Here is a 10,228-nt window from a genome sequence, read left to right as displayed (position 1 = left end):
CTGTAATTACTCCAGCGGTTGTATGTGTGTGTGTGTGTATGACTTTGAAGTGGACTGTTTAATTAATTACCTTAATTATATTTCAAAGCTTCTAATGAAGGAGAGCAGATTAGCATACACAATAAATCCATCACTCTAAGCTGTGACAGCTACACGTGCACGCACGCACGCACGCACGCACGCACGCACGCACGCACGCACACACACACACACACACACACACACGCACAGTGATATTAAGATCTGGACGTCCTCTCTCTTCTCTGTTCTGACCTTCTGCACGTGTTGTGTGTAATTAGGCGTTATCTAAAAGGACACCCATCACACGCTAAAGCTGATACCGGGCTGTAGTCTTTATGAACATCTACACACCCCACGAGACACCCGGAAAAAAATGTTAATGGTTGACCTCCGGTCTTTCATTTCCTTGTGATTTCCCTTGCTATTCAGTTAGAATGTTCAAATGTAATTTAAATATATTTTATAGCCATTTTCACAATTTTGTTGCAAAGCAGATTTACAGAGACGTAAGAAAATAGTAAGTTGAAGGAATTTCTTAAATAAATTACAACAAATTATGTATGTATTACATGTATTAATGCTCATTTTTATAAGATGAAAGATGTAGCAACAACTGTAATGAATAACTTAATTGACTAATTTCATAATTTACGCACCCAAACTCTCAAACTTGTCTTCTTAAACTCTTTCTAACTATGACTATGACTATTACTTTCTTATGTGGATCATAAAAAGAAAAATGTAACAAATTTGTGTGAGAGGTTGGATCTTTGTGTTATTTTCCTAAAGCCATACAATAGCTTTCTGTGAAGAACAGACCATGTTGACCCTGAAAATCTACCCGTGTGAGCAATAGTTTACAAATTTCATCTTATAACCCTCTATTATCGTCTAACATTTTTACATTTACGACCTTAGCCACGGTGTTAATTTTTTCTGTTATATAATTTTTCCATATTAATAAGGCTTAACTTTTATGAAAAATAACCATGGTGCTGTCCTTCCAAAACCTCGGATGTCCAAATTCGTTGTTTTTCAGAAAATGTAAAAAGCGCGGTACATTTTAAATGATTAAATACTGTGTTGTCAAAATGTTTTGATACGTTTTTTGCTGGATATTTAGAAAACCAAGTGACAATCATAAAGGGTAACCAATAATTACAGCAAAAAAAATTAAATCACGAAAAATGGAGATACGAGGTTTTAGAAGGACAGCAACTAAATTAAACAAACAACTATAGTTAAACCATGGTAAATATAAATTCAGCATTTTTAGTAAAACTTTGGTTATGCAAATGATAAACAATCCACTACTTTTCCTATAGCAAAACCACAATTATTCGTTTCGCTAGTGAAAACCAACATTCTTCAGAATGTGTCTTTGTTCACTCATGAATGTTTCATAACACGCTTCATACAGTAATTGTAAGATATTCGTTGCCTAGAAGTACCGACCAACACATTAAACACAACCTGGATGTATGAATATTTTAGGAGACTCATATTGTGGGAACACCTGTGACCTTCTCTGAAACAAGCTGCAGTGATTTTAAACTTAGCAGGAGATGTATGAAAGAACAGAACGGAGAACAGGTGTAGCATACTTATTTTACTTGAGTTTGTTGGTTTCTGTTTCTCTGTGCTGTGTGTTTTACATGCAGAGCAGCTCGGTTACAGGTGTGGACTTTCATTGATGGGTCCTAGCAGGACTCGTGGGAGATAAGGACGGTTGTGGATGAACGCTGTTTGTTGTTTCGTTTCTATACCCAGACTCTCTGCTGAATGCCAACATCGGCCCCACGACGAAAGATAAAACAAACAGAGATCAGCTCGCTGCGGAAAACAACGCAAATCACTGTACAACGGAAATATAGCATCAAACAAACAATGAGAAAAAAGTGAGGTCGAACAAAAGTCATAAATGTCGAGGGACAAGCCGCGTCGATGAATTCACTGTAATATTATTTATGTCTGTTTGTGTTTATATTTTGAGAGAACTTTCTTTTATTAAAAACTTAAGTTGCCCGTATGCGGTAAAAAAAACTTCCAGATGCCAAATGTTAAGGGTTAGACTGTATTAAGTGTCACAAAATCTATATACTTTACACAAGCAAAAAGTAATGCTAGGGTGACATGAGAGGTTGTTTTGTGGTTGTCAAAAGGTGCATTGTTGCATTATGGGTGGTTACGAAGTGGGTGTAACAAAAATCCACTTATGATATACTGGTTGCTACAGAATTGGTTTGGTCCCTTCTACAATGTACTTTATTTAGCATAAAAAAGTAAAACAGAAATAAATAATAAAATAAACCATTGAAATGCATTAATATTTGATTAAAGACATACCCAACAGGCCTGTCTTTATAGTTTGTTTGCTTTTTAAACGTCTCCTGAATTTCAATACTTTCATTGTCACTTTCATCTTCTTGAAGCCAATAATTCACCACACAGAACACAAAAAAACCTGTTTATCCTCATTGCAAGCAAACTCATATTTAATGTTATCTAAGTTGTCATCCAGTTTCCATGTCGCACAATTGGACCGTGTTGGCATCTCATTTGTCTAGCTTCTATCAGTGAGCTCGAAAGCTCGAAATATTAATAGTTTTCTCATACAAAACCTACCGTTTTACTTTAGAAGAATAAGGGTTACTTTAATTATGGAGGAATGTGCTTTTTGGCCCATTTAAAAGTTATAGTTCACCCAAAAATGAAAATTCTGTCATCATTTACTCACCCTCGTGTCATTTCAAACCTGTATGACTTACTTTCTTCTGCAAGACACAAAGGAAGATATTTTGAAAATTGTTGGTAACCAAACAACGGCGGTTCACTTGCATTGCTTTTGTGTCCATGCACAACAGAAGTCAATGGGTTCAGCCTTTTTTCTAAATATCTTGTTTTGTGTTCTGCAGAAGAAAGCGATACATGCAAAGCACACTGCCCAAATTTGCTCATCTCAGAAAAAGCCCTCATTTGGGGTGTTTGCTAATGAGCACACTTGACAGTCTCTCATCACCGGAACACTGACGTCATGACTGAAGCCCACACGCTGACCCGCCAATGACAACAGCTGAGTAAGTGCATGAGAGCAAACACAAAATGACACGGGTTGTGTAACTGACCCTTTAGCTTGAGTGACTTTAACAGGCAGAAACAGCTCACTAGTTCAGTTCAGTGTCATGTTTGCGTGTATGTGTATGTATATAAGCAGGTATCAATAACAACACTTCAGCCAACGTAAAGTTCACTGACTCAGGAAGGGATGTATTGTATCTAAACACATACTTAAGCGGTGCTTCTGCGCTGGCGCGGTGAGCATCAGCGGTATCGTCAGCCCTCGTGTTCAGCCCTCCTCGTGTGAGCAAAAACACCAGCAAGGCACATCAGTCTATTTAACATACCTTTGTTTTTTTATTTAATTTTATACTAACATCATGTGTTTCAAGTTTATTCCTGTACTCCAACGCAGACAGTGTTCTCACCCAAGATGCAAGGCACGACGTCACTCTCACGTGTGCCCATTCACACATCCCCTTCTACACCTCTGTCTCTCTCTATGGGTCTCTGGAACTGCCAGTCAGCTGTGAATAAGACTGACTTCATCCATGTGTTTGCCAGCCAGTCTGAAATTCACATTCTAGGTCTTACTGAGATATCCAGCACACTCACACCTGCAATCACACACATCATCAACACCTCCCTGCTCACCGGCACATTTCCATCCACATTCAAACAGGCCCAGATCACGCCACTACTTAAGAAACCCACATTGGACCCCTCTACTACTGACAGTTACAGACCTGTCTCTCTCCTCCCATTTATTGCAAAAACACTTGAAAGGGCAGTTTTCAACCAGGTGTCTTCCTACCTATCCCAGAATAAGCTACTGGATGACAAGCAGTCTAGCTTCAAAACAAACCACTCCACTGAGACTGCACTGCTATCGGTCACAGAAGCACTGCGTCTAGCCAAGGTGGAATCTAAATCCTCAGTCCTGATTCTGCTAGACCTATTTGCAGCGTTTGACACTGTCAATCACCAGATACTGCTAGCAACCCTGTCATCATTAGGAATCTCAGGCTCTCCTCTCCGCTGGTTCAAATCCTACCTCTCCGGCAGATCCTTCAGGGTCTCATGGAGGGGCTCGCTGTCCACTGCTCACCACATGATCACTTGGGTCCCTCAGGGATCGGTGCTTGGACCGCTGCTTTTTTCCATCTACACGACATCCTTGGGACCCATCATACGGGCACACGGCTTCTCATATGACTGTTATGCTGACGACACCCAGATCTACATCTCGTTTCACCCAGATGATACCACTGTAGCAGCTCGCATTACAGCCTGCCTAGAAGACATCTCAGCTTGGATGAAAGAGCATCACCTCCAGCTGAACCCTGCCAAGAAAGAACTACTCGTGTTTCCAGCACACCCCACGATGCAACACAATCTCACCATCCAATTTGGCAATACCACAATCACTCCTTCCAAAACAGCCAGGAATCTCGCAGTCATATTCGATGAACAGCTGTCCTTCAATGATCACATTGCAAAGACAACGCGGTCATGCCGATTTGCCTTATTCAACATTAGAAAGGTTAGACCCTATCTCACTGAGCATGCGGCGCAACTCCTTGTCCAGGCCCTGGTAATCTCAAGGTTGGACTACTGCATTGCTCTCATTGCTGGTCTTCCTGCAAAGGTTATCAAACCCCTCCAACTGGTTCAGAACGCAGCAGCACACCTCTCATCTTCCAACAGCCCAAAAGGGCTCATGTGACACCCCTTTTCATCTCTCTCCACTGGCTACCGGTTGAAGCCCGTATCAGATTCAAGTCACTAATGCTTGCCTCTAGAACTATCACTGGATCTGCACTGGCATACTTTCACACCCTCCTACACTCCATCAAGAAGCCTGCATTCAACAAACCAGCGGCGTCTTGTATTGCCTTCTCAAAAGGGCAGTAAATCGCTTTCCCGCTTATTCAGCTTCACAACTCCTTCCTGGTGGAACATTCTTCCTAACTTAGTCTGGTCAACCACATCTCTCACAACATTCAAAAAACTACTTAAAACCCATCTCTTCTGTGAATACTTGACAGACAAATGACAAAAAAAAACTAACCCTCTCGCTTTCTCTCAACAGGTAGTGGTCTAGCTTTTCTTGAAACTGGTAACATTGTATTAGCACCTATTGTATTATTTCTCCTGTATGACATATTGCTTATTGCTCCCTGAACTCTCTGTAAGTTGCTTTGGATAAAAGCATCTGCTAAATAACTAAATGTAAATGTATTGTCATTCTAGACTGACTATTCTTAGATTTGTGCCTGTCCTTTGCATAACTACATCAGAATCTGCATATTTGATCAACCCTGTTATGCTATGCAATATTTGCTACACAAAGCTGTTGTTTGTACAATTTCAAAAATGTTCTTTCAAATGTTCAAGTATTACAAAGCTAACCACAACTGAGTGAAACAATTTGTTATCTACACAAATGATAATAGATCACTTTGTAACAGGGTTGACATAAAGTGGCACTTTAGGGTTTGTATTTTGTAAAGCAAAATATTGGAGAACATACTGTAGTGATCTCTTAATGTTATGGCCGTTATTACACTGGCACTTTCAATCCTAAGGCAAACAGTTATAATTTCATGAAATAATAAAAAAAAGACCTGTTAAAATTTTCAAGGCCACGTGCCTTCTATGAATGACCCCCAAACACACTTCAACAGTAGCTAGCTGTGCTTTGTGTCTGTCTCCATCCAAAACACCAGAAACACATCTGCCACCACAGACCAGCAGTCATTTTCTCATTGGATTTGTTTTACAAGGTCTTCCAGATACCTTTGGCAGACGCTCAAGATCATGATAGTACATTAATTTAAAATAATAGTCACCCGATTCGGTCATCATTTACTTGCCGTCATGTTACCCCAAACCCGTATGACTTTGACTTCTCTGTGGATACAAAAGTGTACTAAGAATACTCTGAATACTAGTGTAAGTAAGAATACTCTGTCCACAAAACAAAGATGAATAAATTAAACAATGTTAAATGTTAAATATTCTTTCAGTGATATACAAACTAACCATACTTTATAGTCAAATCCATGAACAATCTTTAACTTTGTTCTAGAAAGAAACAGACATCCTTCATCTTAACTGAACCCTGAAAAGTGTGGGAGAGAGAGAGAGAAAGATAGCAGAAGGCAAAGTGGTTGATCTTTCAGCTGTCTGAGACGGTCTGAGCTCTAACTGGCATCTTTGCACACATACAAACAAACGCTGTGTCACTAGGGTTCAGTAAGCCATCTGCAGAGACACTAGATTGATTAAGACACATCGCCCAGAAAACTATTACATCACTCTCGGTCTCGACAACAAACAACTTACGGTGACGCTAGTCGACGCAGAATTTGTCTCCAAAACAGAAGTAAGGATTTTCCTTGGTCACATCATTTATAGAATAAAACATTGCTTGGTTGGTTTCATGTAACACTAAGGCTAAAAGAGGTTTATTTTGCAGATTACATACAACACACTTTAACCAAAATGGTGATAGATCTGGATAGAAACATACACTTGTTTCTTGTTTTATCTCATTTATTACATTATTCATTTATCATACGTATTAATTCATTTATTTTATTATTCACTATTATTCGTATTATTTGTTACATTTCGTCCTTACTTTCAATATTGTTTAATCTCGTTGGAAGTTGCACTGTCTCTTATGCTGATATGAGCATGGTTAACAACACCTATTGAATCTGTTTCTAGTCAGACGAAGTTTGACAGAGCTAGACTGAGCATTAAAGCACAACTGCGATTATTCAATAAATCATTTTCAGTTTATTTAACATCACTTCGTCTCCTGCCTGCTGTTCTTCCCTTCAGCTCTGTATCTCCCTGGTGGTTGGGTTAAAGTATTGACTCACAACGGAGTTGATATTTCCGGATTTAATAAGTTCCTGACGGGGAGAGATCTAGTGAAACTGGACTCAAATTTTAGATCTATAAGATCTGCAAGCCATATCCCATAGTTGGATCTATCAATGGGTAGCTTAGTTTGCAATGCAGGTTATTTTTATTTATTTATAATAATTGTATATTTACTGGGTTAGTTTAAATGAAAAATGAACACATGATATGCATGCAATATTCGTCCATACACCTGCCATCTTGGAACAGTCAACATTTCAGCTGTTGTCACTCAATTAAAAATCATTGAGTTTTCTAAAATACTGATGTTTAAAAATGGGATAACCGTTCACAGGTGAGATGTATGCTGACGTTTAATGTTTATACATTTATGCATTTGGCAGACGCTTTTATCCACAGCGACTTACATTCCATTATACTATACTGTTTATGAGTAGGTGCAATCCCTGGGATTGAACCCATGACATTGTTAACGCCATGCTCTAACCGCTGAGTCACAGGAAAGTGTATATTTTAATTTTTATTGTGTTAGATTATATTTGCGAAACACAATACATGGGTCCACAACACAGCATGTAACATTGAATATTTAAACAATGGTTGCAGACGTAAGAAAAAGCCTTGCTTTTGAGTGTTTAAGACCGACTTTAACCAATTCAATATGGCGGACGTTTCACATATAACTGCTCACAGAAAAGGTCGCTACACACTATACATGATGGGTTATTTCATACCAGCATTGAATCAAAATTATAGACAAACCCAACAATTAGGTTAATAATGATTAATTATGTTGGGTTGTTCCATTGTTGGGTCAAATATAAACATTTTCTGGGTTAATTTAACCCAACGGTTGTGTTTGTCCATTTTTGATCCAATGATGGGTTGCAGCTTTCATGTAGCTCAGTGGTTGGAGCATGGCGCTAGCAACGCCAAGGTCATGGGTCTAATCCCAGGGATTGCACATACTCAGATATAAATGTATAAAATAATGCAGTGCAAGTCGCTTTGGATAAAAGCGTCATGGCAAATGCATAAATGTAAATGTAAAATGAAATAACCCAACATTTTTTAGAGCGTAATAAGGCATCTGTATATTTCTATGTTTATTTATACAGCACAGTTCCTGACTATGTTGATCATAAAATCTTCTTCGCTCAATTATGCGGTCCAGTCTGGCAAAACTCCTAATTTGCTGTGGCTTTACCTGACGAACAGGGAAACTTCACAGCATGCACGTGACATCTGGTGAGGCTTTAGCTTGGTCTCTGGATTGTTCATTCTTCATGACTACTACCCTTCCTATAGATAAAAAAGGTAAAAAAATTGATCTTTAATATTTCTCGTAGATAGCAGTGAGACTAAATTCCTAAATAATTATGAAGTTTCTTCTATTCCATCATAACATGAATAGCATTATGTATATCAATATGAAAAGGAATTAAAGATGAGGATCAGACCTGACGCTGCTACTGCAGTGGTTGATCCGAGCAGTTCGTGATCAGACTCTCTTTATCGATTTGATCTTCTTTTTAAGTCGGATGGAAAGCCAGCCTTACTTGAACCACCAGCTGTTATTTTACCTAGAAGGCCTAAATCCATAATAAAGATGCACCAGGCAGTTCAATGAGAAACGTAGCTTCAGTTCCAGCATTGATGAAGGATATATATATAATGAAATTACAGACATCCCTATCCAGACAGGATTACATTTCTCAGAGGACACTCCGGTTAACTGATAAACAGCAGGTAATTGACTCGCTAATTTGTTTTTACCACAGACGTTCGATTTGGGCGGAATTAAAATCACAAAGTACATCTGTAACATTTACCTGATCTCCTCAGAGAGAACCAGTTCTGTCTGAAACAAGCTTAAGTTTCAGACTACTCTCAAACTTAAAAATACCAACATCTTGTTTGTCAGTGTCAGCCATCGCAGTGCTTCGAAAGAGAGGGGGAGGGTTGGAGTGAGCAGTTGGTTGCAATTCACAACCTCACCAATAGATGCCGCTAAATTTCATACACTGGACCTTTAACTACAAATAAAATGAGGCTCTTTGAAAATGTCAGATTTCCAGGGCATACTGTGGATTTAATATGAAACTTAAACCGTAAGCAATGTGCTTCTTAAACCAGGACAAACATATGGTGAGGGAGAAGTAGTTTCAACTGCTCGCCCCAAGACTTAAAATAACCCTAACAGATCACCTTAGGTAGGACATCAGACAGACTGAGCACATTGAATTTAAATAAAAACTAAAAGAGGAATGTTTCTTAAATATTAAATGCAGACGTGGTTCTTTAAGCAATTTTAGATCGACTCAGATCTGGAGTGACAAATGTGTAGCAGCTAAATGATTATATCCTGCGTTTTACTTTAAAAAGATATTAAAGAAGTACAATTATTAATATTTTTAGTGGTTCTGCTATTTTATGTGCATATCTTAGCACACTGCATATTCTCAGCAATTTCGGCTGATAAGTGCCATGATTCCTGCTGTTTTTGAAGCTTTGCTTATGTTTTTTGGGTGTTTAACAATGGATGTTCATGTTTCTAGTTTCAAAAAACGCTTTATATTTCACATATTTCAAGTCTATTGTTTATGGAAGCCCAATTCCGCCACGTGATAAAAAAATCAGGCTCTAAAAAGTCATAATTATGAGATAAAAAGTCGAAATTATGAGATAAAAAGTGATAATTATGAGATAAAAAGTCAAAATTATGAGATAAAAAAATCAAAATTATGAGATAAAAAGTCATAATTATGAGATAAAAAGTCAAAATTATGAGATAAAAAGTCAAAATTATGAGATACAAAAATCGAAATTATGAGATAAAAAGTCAAAATGAATTTGTGATAACCATTGTTTTACTACAGTAACCATGTTTTTTATTTTAACTGTAGTAAAACCATGGTAAATTTTCGTAAGGGTTACTACCAGCTGTACGACTGTGATGAAAGGGAAAGGAATTAAGCGCGCAGCTCAGTCAAATGTTTACAATCTCTGATAACCAAACACTACTCCAGTGGCTCTTCCTCTTTAAGGAAGGCCTCGCCCCTTTTTTGGCGTATTCCTTTGGGCGGAGGTTTTTCAAAAACTCGGAATAGTGACATCATGTACCCGGGAAGTAAAGGGTTGTAGTCCGATTCCAGCCATTCTCTGTAGTCCTTGAAAAGCGAATTCTGTTAAAGACAATATCTCGCTTGGCATTGAACTTTGAGCTTTATCATTTTGCAGATATTGTTTATGC

This window comes from Triplophysa rosa, linkage group LG14, assembly GCF_024868665.1.
Source record: "Triplophysa rosa linkage group LG14, Trosa_1v2, whole genome shotgun sequence".
Taxonomy (NCBI): Eukaryota; Metazoa; Chordata; class Actinopteri; order Cypriniformes; family Nemacheilidae; genus Triplophysa; species Triplophysa rosa.
Note: the sequence above shows the minus strand (reverse complement) of the source record.